The sequence below is a fragment of the Cupressus sempervirens genome, chromosome 9, assembly GCF_028749045.1.
Source record: "Cupressus sempervirens isolate cs-2001-9-10 chromosome 9, ASM2874904v1, whole genome shotgun sequence".
In the NCBI taxonomy this organism is placed as follows: Eukaryota; Viridiplantae; Streptophyta; class Pinopsida; order Cupressales; family Cupressaceae; genus Cupressus; species Cupressus sempervirens.
In genome coordinates this window covers 318,400,361-318,421,637 of record NC_143126.1, presented here as the reverse complement: position 1 = coordinate 318,421,637, position 21,277 = coordinate 318,400,361, and the positions used below count along the sequence as shown (strand labels likewise).

At 41.1% G+C, this 21,277-nt stretch overlaps 1 protein-coding gene across 3 annotated transcripts in view; it reads left to right on the top strand.

Annotated features, from left to right (window-relative positions):
* LOC149538656 (synaptotagmin-5-like) overlaps window positions 1–21,277 on the top strand; it is a 318,251-nt gene that overhangs the window by 131,787 nt on the left and 165,187 nt on the right. The gene's annotated exons all lie outside the window — the stretch shown is intronic.

The following is a 21,277-nucleotide window of genomic DNA, read 5'->3' as shown; positions in this document are numbered from 1 at the left end:
AGATTACCATGTGGTTAATATGGGCCACTTAGATATCGTTTTGGGTATTGCATGGCTACATTTATTGGGCGAAGTTACTTTCTGACTCAAGGACACGGAGATTAAGTTTGAGGTTGATGGGAGGCAGCATGTGCTGAGAGCAATCAGAAATAGTGACATCCGAACCATTTCTCTCAGGCGAATGGAAAGATTGGTGAGGCATAATGATATTGAATGGGCAGCCACGTGTACTCTCATGCCCACACAGGAGGAACAACAAAAGATAGAATATCATCCAGACATCCAGATATTGAGGGAGAGCTATAGTAAGGTATTCAGCGACATTCCACCTGGTACACCACCTGATAGAGGGATTGAGCACATCATCGAATTAGAAGAGGGTGCTAAACCAGTCATGATCACTCCATACAGGCATCCAAAGAGGCTCAAAGATGAAATAGAGAAAACCATTAAGGAGCTTCTCGCGATGGGACACATCAGACCTAGTAAGTCCGCTTTTGCTTCTTCAGTAGTTTTGGTAAAGAAGAAAGATGGTTCGTTACGGATGTGTATAGATTACAGGATGTTGAATAAGAAAACCATTAAGAATAGATATCCTATTCCACGGATTGATGAGCTAATAGATGAACTACATGGGGCATGCTACTTTAGTAAGATTGATTTGAGATCCGGTTACCACCAGATTAGAGTCAGAGAACAGGACATAGAGAAGACTGCATTCAGATGTCACTGTGGGCATTTTGAGTTTGTAGTGATGCCATTCGGGTTGACCAATGCACCAGCTACTTTCCAGTCTACCATGAATAAGGTCTTCCATCATCAGCTGAGGAAATTCGTGTTGGTTTTCTTTGATGATATCTTGGTATACAGTCGAACATGGCATGAGCATATGGAGCATCTAGAGACAGTACTGAAGACTTTGCAAGCAGAATCCTTGTATGCCAAAGAGTCTAAATGTGATTTGGGCATGACCAAGTTATTATACTTGGGACATATTATCAGCAGAGGAGTACGGATGGACCCTGATAAGATCCATGCTATTGTGGAGTGGCCTATTCTCGAGAACCTGACACAGCTAAGAGGATTCCTTGGTTTATGTGGCTTCTACCACAGATTTGTTTGCGGATATTCGCGACACGCGACTCTTATGACAGATTTTCTTAAAAAGGGAGCCTTCGTTTGGACAGCAAAGGCACAGGCTTGTTTTGACAGATTTAAGGAGATCATGACTTCATGCCCGGTACTAGCATTGCCTGATTTCTCAAAGCCATTCGAACTCCAATGTGATGCTTCAGGAGATGGTATTGGGGCTGTTTTGATGCAGAACAAACACCCAATTGCATATGAGAGCAGGAAACTCTGTGGGCCAGAGAAAACATTCAGCATTTACGACAAGGAGATGTTAGCTATCATGCATGCATTAGCTAAGTTCAGGCAGTACTTAGTAGGTGGTAAGTTTTGTATAAAAACTGATTACAACAGTTTGAGACATTTCCTTGGGCAAAGGGACCTCAATGATAGACAACAAAAATGGGTGAGTAAGATACAGGCATACGACTTTGATATATCATATGTTAAGGGCACACAGAATGTGGTAGCAGACGCCTTGTCACGCAGGCCACACCTTAGTTCGATGATTGAGATCTCTGAGGACTGGAAGCATCTGATTATTGCTGAATATGTTAGAGACCCATGGGCATCTGGTATAGTTGATGGGACCATTGTCGATGCTAGGTATTCACTTGTGGATGACTTGATCATTTACAAGAGTTGGATCTTTTTAGTCCCAGGATCGAAGGTGAAACGGTTTATTATGCAGGCTCTTCATGATTCACTTATAGCTGGTCATCCCGGATACTTTAAAACATATAGACAGGTACGGGAACGGTTTACATGGAAAAGACTCAAGAAGGATGTTTTGCAGTATGTTCGTGAGTGTTCTATTTGTCAATAGAATAAACAGGAGCACACCTTTCCAGCAGGGCTCCTACAGCCACTTCCCATCCCGAGTTAGAAGTGGGAATGCATATCCATGGATTTCATTACAGGGTTGCCCAAGGCTCAGGATCGTGATTGCATTTATGTGGTGGTAGATAGACTAACGAAATATGCTCATTTCTTTCCCATCACCACAACTTATACAGCAGTACAGGTAGCTGAGATTTTTTTCAGAGAAGTTTTCCGATTACATGGGATACCTTGTAGTATTGTCAGTGACAGGGATAGCAGATTCTTGAGTCATTTTTGGAAGGAGGTGTTTCGATTATGTGGCACTGAGCTTACACCCAGTACTAGTTATCACCCGTAGACCGATGGACAGACGGAGATAGTAAACAAGTGGGTGGAAGGCTACTTGAGGAACTACGTGGCTGATCAACAGAAGACATGGGTAAGATGGATTTATTTGTGTGAATATTGTTACAATACCACTTTCCACATGTCTATTCAGATGACACCTTTCCGAGCATTATATGGATATGATGCACCGAGTTTCATTGACTTATTAATGGGTGATGTTCGCGTTCCACGTGCCGGGGATTTGGTTCAAGAAAGTAAAGACATTATTAGCACTCTCCCGGATAACATAGCTCGGGCACAGAATCAATATAAGCAATATGCAAATCAAAAGAGGACAGAGAGGAGCTTTGAGGTGGGTGACATGGTTTACCTAATGCTTTAACCATTTTGACAATCTATTCTCAAAAGGAGTGGGTCAGAGAAGCTTAAGCCTAGGTATTATGGACCTTTCAGAATTACCAGGCGAATAGGGGAATTGGCTTATGAGCTTGAGCTTCCAGCAGATAGTAAAGTACATAATGTGTTCCATGTGTCGTGCCTCAAAAAAGCGCTGGGATAGAATGTGGTACCTTCTACCGTATTACCGCCTTTGGATGATGAAGGAAAATTGATCTTAGTGCCGGAATTCATTTTGGAAAGCAGGGAAAAACAGGTCCGCAGAAGGGTAATCAGAGAATATTTGGTTAAATGGAAGGATCTACCAGTTGAAGATGCCACTTGGGAAAATGAAACAGTTTTGCAGCACCTAGCTTTGAGATTGCTTGAGGACAAGCAATTTCAGGAAGGGCAGACTGTCATGTCCCCTTTCTAGTGACATAACTTTTACCGGGGATTTGCCTATCATCGACTCTCGTAGGCAAATGATTTTGGAAAGAGAGTCATTTTATTTTCAGATAATTACATTCTTGCTCTCGGAGAATAATAATTTAGTAAGTGGGGCCTACTTGTTCTAATATTAAATTGAGATTGTACTTTAAACTTTATAAAGTTATTTATTTAATTTTATAAAGATTAATAATAAAGGTGCATTATAAAAGACAATTCCGGAAAACTTCCAGTAACTTCTCAACAAAGTGAATAAATAGAGGACATGAGGCACCCATTTGGAACAAGCGGGTTTTTTTGGATTCTACTTCTTCTTCAGATGGAGCGATTTGTAGCCATTTGGTCTGCAAATTCTCAATTTATCTTTGGGAACGAAAACTCCCATTAATAAGCAATTTTGAGGGTGTGGCATATCATCCGAATTATTGCAAATTTGGAACTGATATCATAGTCACTTCATCTGGACAGAGATTTGTGGCCTAGGGCCAAGTTGGGAATTGAAAATTGTTTAGTATCAGTCACATATTGGAGTTATACTAGTTGGTTTAATTTTGCCAATGGAAGGGTAACTACGATCAGGCAAATCCGAGTTATATGGTTCAGAGATTTATCAAGCGGAAATCGGGCCAGGGCCAGGGCGGACTGTCACACAGGAAGTTGGGCGACTTGTTTGGACAAGCACATAGATCGTTCACCCAGCCTTACCGGCGCCTTGATGGTTTAATCCGCGACAGGAGTACCGTCTCAGAGGGAGGATTACATTTGTTGGAAGATCGCAGTGTGAACGGGAAGGAGCGACAGCACAGATCGGGCGAATAATAGTCCAGATCTTTCGTCCATTAGCCGCAGCGGAAGTCGCATTTTGTAAATCTCCCTATAGTTTCCGCACTTCATCGCGACCCCTTTGGAGAACAATATCATCCGGTCGGGAGGGTTTATTCAGGAGTCGAACTCCATCAGCAGGATTCCACAGTCGACATTCTCCTTTATTCTTGACCATCCATTGCAAGCGGACACGGGCCGGACAGGAATCAGACAAACACGACCCTTTTCCTTCGGACAGCGGTGAACGATATCTCTTAGAGATTCGGAATTCAGGTTTTTTTTAGCTTCAATCATTGTCATAAAATAATTTGTCATTGTATAGTTCAGATTGCGATTAATACAGGCTTAGTTTTTGGATTTTAATGAAATTGTAACCATCGGTTACCTACAATTTGATTATCATTGCATCCCTATAATGAAAATTGATTGAAACATTATATCGACTTAGTGATTGCATGTCAACATTTCAGTATTGGGCATTTCTTTCCCTTGTAATTTAAAATAAGGATCATTTCAAGAATCCAGAGAAATTTAGACAAACATTTGCATGCAGCTGATTTCAATTTATCCGACAAACTATACTGGAAACCATACAATACCAAACTGAAATACAGATTTCTGAAATGAACATTGCATTTAAATCTTCAATAAAGCAATTAAAAAAATCCAATCGCAATGAGAAAGTACAATCATATTGAATATCAAGGATATGAATCTAAAGCACAAGTGAGACATTTGAGTGATATCTCCAACAACTGGCTTGGTTTCCATCCGTTGCCTCCAAGCTCAAGGGTTTATGTCCTCGAACTTGTTGAAAGAATCCCAAGGGTTTCCGTCCGTAGGAAACTAGAATTGATCAAGAAGCTCTTTGAGCTCTTGCAAAAGAAATGAATAAAACAAAACATGCTGAACAATCAGCTCTTTACTTCATTTTATAACTTATTCTTAGAGGCTTCTTAGCTGACTAGCGAATGTGGGATAAATCACTTTTTCTTGCTAAAATATCCTTTCCCACTTAAGTGAATAAAGTGTCTTTTAATAATAAAGTAACTATAATCTAAGTCACATAGTTCTTTGAACTTTGACCATGAAGTTCAAAATTCAGTGAACTTCAAAACATGATAAAAAATTCATTGAAATTCGTCTTATGTTCGAATAGGTATAGGGCATAATTTTTTTTTTCCAAACAAATATATTAAAAAAGTGCCTTTTCAAACTCCGGTTCAACTTTTTCCTGTTTCAGCATTTACATGCACCAATATACAAATCCCTTTGCTACGAATAAATTATTGTTGGTCATCACTTCTCATAGTTGGATGAGGCCCAAGTTATAAGCCACAGCATAAAAATGATATTATTGTGCGTCAAAAAGAACAATTTAATTTTCTGTACATTGAAGTGAACTCTGACTTGACATTTTTCTTATATGTTAAAATGTCTTATCTAAATAAATTAATTTTAGTGACATGTAAACTTTTATATATATATATATATAGATATATATGTCATGTCCCCTTTCTAGCGACATGATTTCTACAGTAGATTTGCCTATCATCGACTCTCGTAGGCAAATGATTTTGGGGAGAGAGTCATCTTGTTGATCAGTTGGTCTTATATTGCTCTTAGAGAGTTGTAGTTGAGCCTACATCCAGTCGAGTTGGGCCTACATGTTATAATTTTGAGTTGAGATTGCACTTTTATTTTATAAAGTTATTTTATAATAAAGTGCATTATATGAGATTATATAAAGGATGTTTCTAGAAGTTCGTAGTGACTTCTTAGAAAAGTTAATAAATTGAGGGCTGGGGCATCCATTTGGATAGGCAAATTTGAGGATTCTACTTCTATTCATATTCGAGCAATTTGTAGTCATTTGGTTTGCAAATTTTCATTAGATCTTTGGGAATGAAAACTCCCTTGGATTTGCATAATTGAGGAAGTGAAATATCTTCTGAAGGGTTGCTCATTGGAGATGGTATTTAGCCATTTCATGGTGGATTAATCTGAGAATTGATTTTTAGGGTTTGAAATTGATTGCAAAAGGGTTTGGAATTCATCATCTCATTGGAGAATCAGTTTAGCAAAATTTGGAGGTCATTCAATGCATTTCCTGAGAAGTTCAAGCCAGGGCCTGGACTCACATTTCCACTCATAACTTCACATCTCGTTGGAGTTTGAATTTATGTATTGGAGGGGTTATATATTAACCCTAGGCGTTTCAGAACATACCTTTTTCGGCACCCAATATTAAGCAAATTATTTTATAGCAGGGTCGTACAAGACAGTATAGTACCAGGGCCTGGGTCACAAGTTTGCTCATATCTCACAAACTATTTAGAGATTAAATTTATGCCTTTGGGAGATCATCAAACAACCCTAGGCATCCCTGTTTGGGGTATTTTCGATAGCTATTACCTTGCATAAATTTCAGTATAGGTGCCGTACTGGACGACCTGTACCAGGGAGCTGTACGGCAGGGAACAGAGTTTCTGTTTGGAGTGCAGAACTGACACCAATACATCATGCATTTGTCAGCAAACAGAGACAACGATTTCCAGGTTCTTGGTGTTTGATTGGATGTCAAAAAAAGATAGTATAAAATTGCATATGTTCAGTCCTTGTCATAACAGTCTAGTATTTGCTTGAATCAGTCACTGTTATTCATCATTTTCAATTGGATTGTTCTAGTTAAAGAATATTGTTAGGGCTTGTCATTACCATAGTGCATTGTATTGAAATCTGAAATGGTCATAGTTGTAATAGTCCATTATACTTCTCAGAATGCAGTCATTTGAATCAGTCCGTAATAGCATATTATAATCAGATTCTCTAAATATTGTTATTTGTACTATTATTGTTAATTGTATTTCATTGCATATTGGTATAGTTATATCAATTACACCTTGTGGATTTGTTGCTCAACAACTATAACCCTGAAACACTACATTTCAAACAAACAATCAGTTGCATGGCAAGTGTTTGACGGATTGTCACAGTTCAGCATTGAGGGTTTTTAGTGGCCTTTATAGCAAGGGTCATTACAGTGGTATCAGAGCGGTGTTCTTGCCATTCTGTTGGGTAAGACATCTTTATGCAACCTTATTCTAGGTATTATATTCGCAGAAGAGCAACACTTAAGGGTGAACAGGAATTCAAAGATATGGGTGAGAGAACGTCACAGAGTCCACCTAGAGTTCCCATGAATGATGATGATGAGGCTAGAGAGTTTTTCAGAACCATGACTACTAGACAGCAAGAAATAGCCCAGTCATTATGAGCATTGACTACCATGATGGAGAGAGTTGTTCAGCCCAGGGTTCAGGAACATGGTAGAGGCACACCAAATCATGATAATAGGAGTGTGGCAGGCTCACAGGGTGCTCCTAGGCATAGATCATGGATAGCAGATAGGCCTACGAGTCCCACTTTCCTTAGAGAGGAGGCTCAGGAGACAGGAGAAGGTGATTTGCCAGAGGATTTTTAGGATGACCTGAGAGCTGCTACTGCAGAATGACAGGCATTACCACCACATGTGCATGAGTTACTGAACTTTGATCGCTATCTGAACCAGAGGAGAGAGCACATGAGGAGTAGTCGTCAGAACAGGAGGCCTAGAGGTCATGATAGTGAGTTGCAGCGAGCTGCTGGAAAACTCACTTTACCATCTTTTGATGGCAGTGGTCAGATGACAACACAGGCATGGAGTCATAAGTTGGATACTTTCCTAGCATTGAGGCCTATGTCAGAGATAGATGCCATTAGATATGTCACCTTGCATTTGGAGGGCGCAGCTCATGGTTGGTGGTCACACGGTATGGTTACTTTGCAGAACAATCAAGTGACATCTTACCAGGATTTTGTGGATAGATTGGTTGAGCGTTTTGATAGGAAGGATCCAGAGATCTATTTCTGTGACCTCGCACAGAAGAGACAGACAGGCAGCTTGGAGGTTTATATTAGCGAGTTTTAGAGGTTGTCAGTTATGGTACAGGATGTGTTTGAGAGGCGGCTGGTTATCTTGTTCACAGAGGGATTGTCTGAACCCCTCAAGGGTTGGATTAAGGCATTTGATCCACCGACACTACAGGAGGCTATGAGAAAAGCACGAAGTATGGAGTTTACAGCACCTTCTAGCAGGTTTACTTCCAGGAGTACTTCTTACAGAGATAATAAGAAGTTTGATAAGAATAAAGGGAAGAACATTGATACCAAGGGTAAATCCACTACACCCTTGGATGCAAAGGCACTGAGTGACCTGCGCAAGAAGAAGCTATGCTTTTATTGCAAAGGCCCATATGATAGGGACCATGATTGTCCTTTGAGGCCTAAGGGAAAGGCTAACAGAGTTATGTGGGCATATTACGAGGGATTAGATTCTGACAGTACAACACATGAGGATGATCACAGTGACATAGAGCCTGAGGGAGAGACAGAGGTTTCAGAACATAAGGAGGAACCTGAGCTACATTTACAGCAGGGACGTTTGTCTAGTATTCAGCAGGAGGGATCCTTTAGGTTATGTGGTGTTCTAGCAGGACAAAAGGTGATCACATTGGTTGATACAGGTGCTACGCACAACTTCATTGATGCACGACTGGTTGAGCGCCGTGTTATTAAGACAGAGGAGTTTGAGGGTCTCCGAGTATAGGTTGATGATAGTTACACTCTTAAGTGTAACAGGATGGTTAGAGACATGCCCTTGCGCTTGAATAATTATGAGTTCAAAGCAGATTACCATGTGGTCAATATGGGTGATTTGGATATCGTTTTGGGTATGAAATGGTTGCAATTATTGGGTGAGGTCACTTTCAGACTTAACGACATGGAGATCAAGTTTGAGGTAGATGGTAAACAACATGTGTTGAGAGCTATCAGGAATAGTGACATCCGAACCATTTCTTTCAAGTGCTTGGAGAGATTGGCGAGACATAATGATATTGGATGGGCAGCCTTGTGTACTCTCATGCCCACACAGGAGGGACAGCAAAAGACAAAATATCACCCAGACATTCAGATATTGAGAGAGAAGTATGACAGAGTATTTAGCGATATTCCACTTGGTACACCACCTGATAGAGGGATTGAGCACATCATTGAGTTAGAGGAGGGTGCTAAACCAGTGATGATTACTCCATACAAGCATCCTAAGAGGCTCAAGGATGAAATAGAGAAAACCATCAAGGAGCTTCTTGCAATGGGGCACATTAGACCTAGCAAGTCTCCTTTTGCCTCTTCGGTAGTACTGGTAAAGAAGAAGGACAGTTCATTGCGGATGTGCATTGATTACAGGGTGCTGAATAAGAAGACCATTAAGAATAGATATCCCATTCCGCAGATTGATGAGTTGATAGATGAGCTACATGGGGCATGCTACTTTAGTAAGATTGATTTGAGGTCCGGTTACCACTAGATTAGAGTCAGAGAGCAGGACATAGAGAAGATTGCATTCAGATGTCATTGTGGGCACTTTGAGTTTGTGGTCATGCCGTTTGGGTTGACCAATGCACTGGCTACTTTTCAGTCTACCATGAATAAGGTCTTCCATCATCAGTTGAGGAAGTTTGTGTTGGTTTTCTTTGATGATATCTTGGCATACAGTCAGACATGGCATGAGCATATAGAGCACTTGGAGACAGTATTGAATACTTTGCAGGCAGAGTCCTTGTATGCCAAGGAGTCCAAATGTGATCTGGGTATGACCGAGTTATTATACTTGGGACATATTATCAGTGGAGAAGGAGTACGGATGGATCCTGATAAGATCCATGCTATAATGGAGTGGCCTATTCCTGAGAACTTGACCCAGCTAAGAGGGTTCCTAGGTTTATGTGGCTTCTATCGCAGATTTTTTAGTGGATATTCACGACATGCAGCTCCTATGACAGATTTGCTGAAGAAGGGAGCCTTTGTTTGGACACCGGAGGCACAGGCTTGTTTTGACAGATTTAAGGAGATCATGACTTCATGTTCGGTATTAGCATTGCCGGATTTCTCGAAGCCATTTGAGCTTCAGTGTGACGCATTAGGAGATGGTATTGATGCTGTTTTGATGTAGGACAAGCACCCTATTGCATATGAGAGAAAGAAACTCCGTGTGCCAAAGAGATCATTCAACATTTACGATAAGGAAATGTTAGCCATTATGCACGCATTGGCTAAGTTCAGGCAGTATCTAGTAGGTGGTAAGTTTTGTATAAAAACTGACCACAACAGTTTGAGACATTTCCTTGGTCAGAGAGATCTTAATGATAGACAACAGAAATTGGTGAGTAAGCTGCAAGCTTATGATTTTGATATATCATATGTGAGAGGGACTCAGAATGTGGTAGTGGATGCCTTGTCACGCAGGCCACATCTCAGTGCAATGGTTGAGATCTCTGAGGATTGGAAGCATTTGATTGTTGCGGAGTATGCTAGAGACTCTTGGGCATCTGGGATAGTTGATGGGACAATTGTTGATACCAGGTATACACTAGTGGATGAATTGATTATCTACAAGAACAAGATATTTTTACTCCCAGGATCGAAGGTGAAGCGGTCTATTGTGAGGGCTCTTCATGATTCACCTATAGCTGGTCATCCCGGGTACTTCAAAACATATAGATAGGTGCGGGAACGGTTCACATGGAAAGGGCTCAAGACAGATGTATTGCAGTATGTTTGTGAGTGCCCTATTTGTTAGCGGAATAAACAAGAGCACACCTTTCCGGCAGGACTCCTACTACCACTTCCCATTCCTGATCAGAAGTGGGAATGCATATCCATGGATTTCATTATAGGCTTGCCCAAGGCCCAGGGTCGTGATTGCATTTATGTGGTGGTGGATAGACTGACGAAGTATGCACACTTCTTTCCCATCGCTACTACTTACACAGCAGTATAGGTAGCTGAGGTATTCTTTAGAGAGATTTTCAGGTTACATGGGATACCCCAAAGTATTGTGAGCGACAGAGATAGTAGATTCTTGAGTCATTTTTGGCAGGAGGTGTTTCGATTATGTGGCACTGAGCTTACACCCAGCACTAGTTATCACCCACAGACTGATGGACAGACGGAAATAGTGAACAAGTGGGTGGAAGGCTACTTGAGGAATTACGTGGCTGATCAGCAGAAAGCATGGGTGAGATGGATTTATTTGTTTGAATATTGTTGTAATACCACCTTTCACATGTCTATTCAGATGACACCTTTTCGAGCTCTATATGGGTATGATGCACCGAACTTTGTTGATTTGCTGTTGAGTGATGTTAGGGTCCCACGTGCCAGGGATTTGATTCAGGAGAGTAAGGACATTATTGATGTTCTCCGGGATAACATAGCTAGGGCACAGAATCAGTATAAGTAGTATGCAAATCAGAAGAGGACAGAGAGGAGCTTTGAGGTTGGTGACATGGTTTACCTCATGCTTTAGCCATATCGACAATCTACTCTTAAGAAGAGTGGATCAGAGAAGCTTAAGCCTAGGTACTATGGGCCTTTCAGGATCATTAAGCGTATAGGGGAATTGGCTTATGAGTTTGAGCTTCCAGCAGCTAGCAGAGTGTACAATGTGTTCTATGTGTTGTGCCTCAAAAAGGCGTTGGGTCAGAATGTGGTACCTTCTGCAGTATTACCTCCCTTGGATGATGAAGGGAAATTGATCTTATTGCCAGAATCCATTTTGGATAGCAGGGAGAAGCAGCTCCGCAGGAGAGTGATCAAAGAATATTTGGTTAAGTGGAGAGATCTGTCGTCGGAAGAAATTGTGTATCAGCCGACGGGTCCCTTCGGAAAGGAAATTGTGTATCAGCCAACGGGTCCCTTCGGGAAAGTTCTTATTATGTAGCCGACGGTAAATAGTTTGTAGTGGACATAATGTATCTGGCCGACGGATACCTTTAGGAAAGTTCTTCGGAAAGTATTTATAACTCCTTCGGAAAGCATTGTAATCATCATTATCTTATTATCAGGATATATCGGAGCATAATGTACTGTTGGTATATGCGAATAATAATAAGAGTTCTGCTGTTGCTGTTTGGTGTTCGTGTCTATTTCTGTGTGCGTTGCTTAATTAATCCATACGGTAAACATTTGGCGCCGTTGCCCGATGGACCTGGCACGTAGGCAGGTGGAGATGAATTAAATGCCGAATCAATTGAACAAAGACAAGAGTAAGCTGAAGGAAAAAGATGACGTATGCGTTGCCCAGGAAAATTTAATTTTGGCTTAGCAGATAGAGCGTCGAAGGAGGTTTCAGAAGATTTTCGACAGAAGCAAGAGCGCGGAAGGATTGTTGAAGGAGACTCGACAACGGCTTGATTTGGTGGAAGAAGCGAGGGAGGAGTTTCTGAACCTGCATACGCCACGGGAAGAAAATCTTGACGGAAGCAGATCGACTCGCACGGCTCGGAGTGCCGAAGGAGCACGAGCGTGGAGTGACCTCTTCGTCCGAGATATACTTCCGGAATAGACAGCTACGGTTGACAAACCCTCTTCTTCACCAAACAGCATGGAAGTCCAAAACTGCGCGGGTGTTGAAAACAGCGCGGAAGCAGAAAACAGCGCGGGTGTTGAAAACAACGCAGAAGCAGAAAACAGCACGGGTGTGCAGAACAGCGCGGGTGTCCAGAACAGCGCACGTGTCCAGAACAGCGCAGGTGTACAGAACAGCGTGGGTGTTCAGAATAGTGCGGGTGCTCAAAATAGCGCGGGAGTGCAAAATAGCGCAGGTACCCAACAAAACCCTCGACATACAGTAATAATGGCAGGTCCGAAGGAAAAATTGCCTAAATTTGATGGTGATGAAGCAGCTGATCCCATTCGACATTGTAAAACATGTGAAACGATCTGGAGGGCGAATGGCATAACAGATACAAACGAATGGATCCGACAATTTCCCGCAACCCTACGGGGTGTTGCCATTGATTGGTTTACTGATGCCGATCCACAGAAATTAAATAGTTGGGATAACATTAAGGAGTTCATCGCAGAATTTCAACTTTTGCATGATGACAATGAAATTGTCGCAGAGATATTCAATACCAAGCAAAAGAAGAATGAAACTGTACGGGTCTTTGCCAGGAGGTTGAAGGACTTAATCAGTAAGATGGAGAATAAGCCCGCTGACGGGTTACAGAAAAGATGGTTCATTGAAGGCCTTCACCCGAAGTTGTGGAAGAAGATGAAGATCGTGCCGCCATCCACATATAATGAAGCGTACAACCGGGCAATGAACCTCGAAAGTGACCAGAAGACAAAGAAGAAGAAGAAGACTAGCTCGTCCGATTCAGATGATGATGCATCCTCAGGAAATGATAGCAGCGATGACGAAGGAAGCAACAAGAAGGTTCGTGCCCTTCAGAAAGACATGATTCAGATGATGAAGGAATTCAAGAACATGAACAAGGAAACTAAGGGCAATGAACTATGGTGCACGGAGTGCAAGAAGGAAGGCCATACGAAGGGATCTTGCCCAAAAGAGCAATTTTGCGAGATCTGCCAGATTATGGGACACTCAGTAAAGGAATGCCCTTTCAATTTGAAAACAACAACACCACAGCAAGTGTTCCTGACACAGGAGGCCTCCCCGTTCGGAGGGAACGGGAACACCAGTACGGAAGGTGCCACATCGGGTGGATACAGAAACAACCGGCACGATCAAAATAACAACAATAATGGCGGAAGGAGTCGAATTCAGTATGATGCGAATGGTCGGCCGATAGTTCAATGCCGCGCATGCAATCTGTGGGGTCACTTCGCCCGAGAGTGTACAACAATGAACACACCAAAGTTGTTATGCAGATGGTGTGGACCTGGTGATCATGAAGATGCTAGGTGTCCGAAGTCGGGAGTAAACTTGATCACCGTCGGGACGAACGAAGAAGACGTTTTGACCATCACACGAAAGCAAGCAAAAGTGTACCCCGACTCGGCGGAAGAAAAGAAGAGACTGGAAGAAGCACGGGTAGAGATCCACAAAGCAACACAGGCAGAAACGACACACCTGAAGGACACGCTGAGTACTTCCGTACGGAACTGTGCAGAACAGAACATTGTTCGGCAAATTTTGCAAGCCGAGATACCTGTCAGGATAAGTGATCTGTTGCTCACTATGCCTCAGCTCCGATCGGCACTCACAAACATTGTTCCCGCTGCTCAACTACCAGGAGAACATGGAAGGAAGCAAGAAAGTGGAGCAAGTACAGTGCACAAAAAGGAGAAGGAAAGTAGCGCAAGTGCAGAAGATCCGATGTTGTTAGCCCTCTCATCCGGACGCCATCCAGCAGTTGTCGAAATGGGAATTCTCGGGACTGTATTGACAGAAACAATTGTGGATGGAGGGTCCGGTGTCAATGTGTTGCCTGAAGACACTTGGAAAAAGTTGGGACAACCGACATTATGGCCGCCTACATTCCAGTTGCTAACAGCCGATCAACATGGAATCAAGCCATTGGGAGTCCTGATAGCACAACCAAGAACACAACCGTTCCTGTTGGACTTTGTCGTGATCCCACTGAAGCGGAGAGGATATGATGCCATTCTGGCCCGGGGGTGGTTGATACAAGCCAAGGTAAAACACGATTGGAAGAAAAATACTTTATCACTTGAAAGCAAAGGCCGGAAGTATGTCATTGATCTACACACTCAGATGGTTGGAGAAGAAGCTCTATCGTCGGATTCCGAAGGAGAAGATGATGAGAGGAGGCAGAGTATGGAACCCGATCAGGAGGGAGTCCTACGATTGGAAGGAGATGATGATCTAGATTCAGTAAATGGTCTTTACCACTGGCAGATAGAGGATTATGAGCTCTTTCCAAGTTGTAATATGCTAAGGATCGACGAAGGTAAGAAAGAAGGAAATGAATGTCCGAAGGAACACAGAGAAGCCGAAGGAGGAAATGAATATCCGTAGGAACACAGAGAAGCCGAAGGAGGAAATGAATATCCGCAGGAACATAGAGAAGCCGAAGGAGGAAATGAATATCCGCAGGAACATAGAGAAGCCGAAGGAGGAAATGAATGTCTGAAGGAACACAGAGAAGCCGACGGAGGAAATGAATGTCTGAAGGAACATGGAGAAGCCGAAGGAAGAAATGAATGTTCGAAGCAACATAGAGAAGCCGAAGAAGAAAACACGGATATGACTGAAGCTGAAGGACAGAACATACAGTACGAACCCAAAAGAAGGAAAGATTCTACTGTACGACTGCGTAGGAAGAAAGTATTATGTCAAACCACAAATATAGCAGGAAGGTACCAGTAGCAACGAAGACACACGATACGGTCTGCACAGGAAACAAAGTGGAAGGGTCTAATAAAAGTTGCAGCTGTACGGAGTGGACGTGTTATTGGCGGCCAGAAGGGGCAACTGATGGAGTCCATGCTATGGAGCTTCGAGAACAAACTGGGCGGTATGGAGATGACACAGAACAGGCGTAGCAGGTTTCAACTCGGACAGTGGGTATTAAAGTACGAGGATCGGAATGAGATCAAACCAGGCAAGTTCAAAATTAAATGGGTCGGGCCGTACCAAATTCGGGAAGTAGGGGACAATGGAGCAATCAAATTATGGACTTTGGATGGACATGAAGTGCCTCAGGCGGTGAATGGGTCGAAGTTGAAGATATATCACGACTGGAAGACTTCTACATCAGGAAATGGTCTTTGGGAGACCCCTCTGTCACTGCAGATTGACGGTGACGACGGTCGAAGGGAAAATTGACTATATTTTGTTGTTGAAAAAAAAAAAAAAAAAAAAATTTAAAGAAAAGCACCGTACGGATTTTGTATGCTCACCGTACGGTTTTCACTTGGTTTTTGAGTTGTACGGTTTTTGAGATGGTGTACGGTTTTTAAGTTGGGAGCTGGTGTAAGCACCGTACGGATTTTGAAGGAAGTGTACGGTTTTGCAGATTGTAAAGTTTGAGATGTACGGCTTTCTCATGTACGGATTTCTAGCAAAGGTACGATTTTCTTTTGGTGTACGGGTTTCAATATTTGAAGATAGTGTATGAGTTTCAGGAGCTGCATATTGTAACATCAATTTGAAAGTCCACCGTACGGTTTCCTGAAGGCTGATGCACCGTACGGTTTCCTGAAGGCTGATGCACCGTACGGATTTTAGCTCGTACGGTCTTTTAAAGTTAATTTTTGAGAGGTTGTACGGCTTTTACCGTACGTCTTTATTAAAACATGAGTAATGTACGGATTTTAATAGATGTCACCGTACGGCTTTTAATGGTCACTAACCGTACAGGTTTCAAGTTCATTTGCAAAGTGGCATACAGAAATTGCAATAAAGACTACAATGTACGGATTGCAAGTTAGCGTACGGAATTTGGCAATCACTTTACCGTACGGATTTTGGCGACAAAGCTTGTTCACTATGGAATACGGATTTGGTATTAGCTTCTTGTCAATCATGCACTGCACCGTACGGATTCTTCTTCTCAGTTTAGTGTATGGATTTCAACCTTGGTGTGCGGTTAAGCTTTCCAGATTTGTGTACGGTTTTCTCATGCTTGTACGGACTTTAAGCGGTACGGATTTCCAGTATGTATTTGGCTAAGGTACGGATTTCATTGCCACCGTACGGATTTTCATTATTTAAGTACGAATTTCATTGCTACCGTACGGTTTCCATCGTTAAAGTACAAAATTCATTGCCAGAGTACGGATTTTATTGATACCATACGGATTTCGCAGTAAAGAAAGAATACCGTACGGTTTTAACATTTGAAGAATGGTGTACGATTTTTGCAATACGGCTTTTCCAGAAGATTGAAATAGTGAAGACGCCTTCAGATGGATTTCATCATAGAAGGGTGACAGGAGGTTTTCTAAAAAAAAAAAAAAAAAAGACGACAACAGAATCAAGTTGCTCAGAATGAGTATCAGATGATGCCATAGGGAAGGGGAAGCATCAACGATTGCCAGAAAGAGTGTAGAATCGGCAGAAATGGTGTGTTCCATGCATTTCTGTGTGGGTTGCGAAGTGCGTTGCCCCCTGGACCCCCAGTCGTTGCGGATATCAGTCGTGGGAGTCTGACCAGTTGAGAAGAGTTGAAGTTGCTGCAGGCATGGAGTGTCTGTCTACCAGAGGCAGTGGGAGCAGGTGTTGGGTGTGAGGCTGTCTTGGTGGATGCATAGAGAGCTCGGGAGGAGCTGATCATCCAGTTGGGGGCAGTGCAACAACACTTGGCTCAGGGTACCGAGGAGTTGGAAGCAGAGAAAGCAGCATAGGTGGCTATCAAGGTCAGCTTGAGGAGTCAGTATTCTGTTAGCCAAGGCTATAGATGCAACGAGATGAATGTGAAAGTGATGTGGCAAATCAATATTGTTGTATTTGTTGTTTGAGTTTTGTTTTGTTGTCGTCAGGAGACGACTTTTCTTTTTGGGGGGGATGATGTCGTTGGAAGAAATTGTGTATCAGCCGACGGGTCCCTTCGGAAAGGAAATTGTGTATCAGCCGACGGGTCCTTTTGGGAAAGTTCTTATTATGTAGCTAACGGTAAATAGTTTGTAGCGGACATAATGTATCTGGCCAACGGATACCTTCAGGAAAGTTCTTCGGAAAGTATTTATAACTCCTTCGGGAAGCATTGTAATCATCATTATCTTATTATCAGGATATATCGGAGCATAATGTACTGTTGGTATATGCGAATAATAATAAGAGTTCTGCTGTTGCTGTTCGGTGTTCGTGTCTATTTCTGTGTGCGTTGCTTAATTAATCCATACGTTAAACAAGATCTACCTGTTGAAGATGCTACTTGGGAGAGTGAAACGATTTTGCAGCATCCAGCATTGAGATTGCTTGAGGGAAAGCAATTTCAAGAAGGGCGGACTGTCATGTCCCCTTTCTAGCGACATGATTTCTACAGTAGATTTGCCTATCATTGACTCTTGTAGGCAAATGATTTTGGAGAGAGAGTCATCTTGTTGATCAGTTGGTCGTATATTGCTCTTGGAGAGTTGTAGTTGAGTCTACATCCAGTCGAGTTGGCCTACATGTTATAATTTTGAGTTGAGATTGCACTTTTATTTTATAAATTTATTTTATAATATAGTGCATTATATGAGATTATATAAAGGATGTTTCTAGAAGTTCGTAGTGACTTCTTAGAAAAGTTAATAAATTGAGGGCTGGGGCATCCATTTGGACAGGCAAATTTGAGGATTCTACTTCTATTCATATTGGAGCAATTTGTAGTCATTTGGTTTGCAAATTTTCATTAGATCTTTGGGAATGAAAACTCCCTTGGATTTGCATAACTGAGGAAGTGAAATATCTTCTGAAGGGTTGCTCATTGGAGATGGTATTTAGCCATTTCATGGTGGATTAATCTGAGAATTGATTTTTAGGGTTTGAAATTGATTGCGGAAGGGTTTGGAATTCATCATCTCATTGGAGAATCAGTTTAGCAAAATTTGGAGGTCATTCAGTGCATTTCCTGAGAAGTTCAAGCCAGGGCCTGGACTCACATTTCCACTCATTACTTCACATCTCATTGGAGTTTGAATATATGCATTGGAGGGGTTATATATTAACCCTAGGCATTTCAGAACATACCATTTTTGGCACCCAATATTAAGCAAATTATTTTATAGCAGGGTCGTACAGGACAGTACAGTACCAAGGCTTGGGTCACAAGTTTGCTCATATCTCACAAACTATTCAGAGATTAAATTTATGCCTTTGGGAGATCATCAAACAACCCTAGGCATCCTTGTTTGGGGTATTTACGGCAGCTATTACCTTATATAAATTTCAGTACAAGTGCCGTACTGTACGACCTGTACCAGGGAGCTGTACGGTAGGGAATAGAGCTGCTGTTTGGGGTGCAGAACTGACACCAATACATCATGCATTTGTCAGCAAATAGAGACAGCGATTTCCAGGTTCTTGGTGTTTGATTGGATGTCAAAAAAAGATAGTATAAAATTGCATATGTTCAGTCCTTGTCATAATAGTCTAGTATCTGCTTGAATCAGTCACTGTTTTATTCATCATTTTCAATTGGATTGTTCTAGTTAAAGAATACTGTTAGGGCTTGTCATTACCATAGTGCATTGTATTGAAATCTGAAATGGTCATAGTTGTAACAGTCCATTATACTTTTCAGAATGCAGTCATTTGAATCAGTCCGTAATAGCATATTATAATCAGATTCTCTGAATATTGTTATTGGTACTGTTATTGTTAATTGTATTTCATTGCATATTGGTATAGTTATATCAATTACACCTTGTGGATTTGTTGCTCAACAACTATAACCCTGAAACACTACATTTCAAACAAACAATTAGTTGCATGCCAAGTGTTTGACGGATTGTCACAGTTCAGCATTGAGGGTTTTTAGTGGCCTTTATAGTAAGGGTCATTACAATATATGTGTCTGATAACGTATGTTAAGATATGTCTTCGCAGTTATTCAAATAAATATTTTACAGCCATATGCTTGATAACTATTATTTATATATTAATATTATTTAAACTAAAATTTTAAACTTAATATTTTATAAAATTAACAAATTTCTTAATATATTAAAATATAATATTATTTTTTACTTTATTATTTATATGTAAAAAATCTAATTTATATAAGACAAATTTTTATTTATTTTAGTTTTCTAATTTTTTTGTTGTCAAATTTTATCCGAATTTAAGTATAGGCAAATTTGAATTCGAACTCGTACCTTGTGACGTAGCTTATAATAATATGTAGTTTAATTTTAATATTTACTTTATTAATAAATTATCTAATCTTCATGCATTAGAATTACCAATCAATCATATTGGGATAATCATGTGTGATAGTTCATTGGAAAGGACTTGGTGAGACACTCCTATTGGCTTGAAACTGGAATTGTCGTGGCTAAATCTCTCTTTGTTCCCTATAAAATCCTTGTTAGCCCACAAGACCAAGGCAAAATGGGCTAACAACACATCATGAATTGATGGGCTAGAAAGGGGTCATTATAGTCCTCCCTTCCTAGAGATTGCTTGCCCTCAAGCTGCCTTTACGTATTTTCTGAAACCAAATACTTGGATCCCAAAGCTGCCTCAAGAATGATGGCCAATCTGCTCTAATTGGTATAAACATTACCAAACTCAGAGTTATGAAGCAACTCATCATGCACAATGCACCAATCACCTAAATGCCAGGATCCCAAATCACCCCACGTGCATAACCATTCATGTCAACCTGCCACGTGTTTCTATCATGTATAAAAAAAAAATCCTCAATCCAAGTGAGAACCTCACTCTCGCTGAAATTATATACACCTCTAATGTCAAATGATGGTGGGAGCTCACCATTATGCCAACTAGCTCCTTGAAACATAACTATCCATGAGAATGTTCTTTGTGGGTCCCATAAACAAAAGGGCCATCCATCTTTTCAACTATGCATAATATCCTGCCGTTCCACACCAATTAGGAGTCAGGATGTCCAAAATGTCCAATTGCCACAACACTGCCTCTCTAACATGTATAACATGCATTGAATATATATGCTTTTTTGTTTTTTCAAATGTGTAAGAATGCTCGGAAGATGGAAATACAATCAATTGAAATTTCAGATTCACTTTATTGGCTAACTTCCATTATGCAAAATTAACAAGCAACACTTCTTGCAATTCAATTACAAATGCACTTGGTAGATATAGTTGACCTTGGACTTTTAAGAAGAGAAATGTTTGCAGCTGAATGTGAAACTCCCCACGCCAAATTCAAAGCGCAGCCTTGGTAAAGGAAGTTGCCAGCAGATAAAAGGCTTCTATTAAACCCCAAATGCAGCTCACAAGAAGCCATGCCAATCTCCGTAACAATTAACGCTGCCACAACAGGATGGATGCAACTAATGTAGACCCCAACTGTCACCAATATTTTGCATAGAATTCAATCACCAAATTGCTATCTCTCAACTCCAGGTCACATCAGCTATAGCAGTAAGAATTCTTCTTTGAACGCCTTCACTCCAGATTAAAAAATGCAGACTAGATAAGATTAAATTGGTATACATCAACACCAATTTAATGGCAGATATAATTTAGTAGTCAAACACAATTCATTGGCAATAAACCGGCTCAAAGTGCAATCACAATGGAGAAATTGGACTTCCCCCAATTCCAACGTTGAAACCCTTGAAGCTTTTTCAATTCAATAAAAATGTAAAATACAAGAGATATGATTTCATCACTGTAAGGCATTATATTAATAGCATTTTAATGCAAAGGCTTCTTCTTTACACTCAACGACAAGAGTGATCACAAGTCATAATATTTTAATAATACAATATATTAACTCCCTTTAGCTCAAAAAATGACCTTGTCATCAGTATCATGA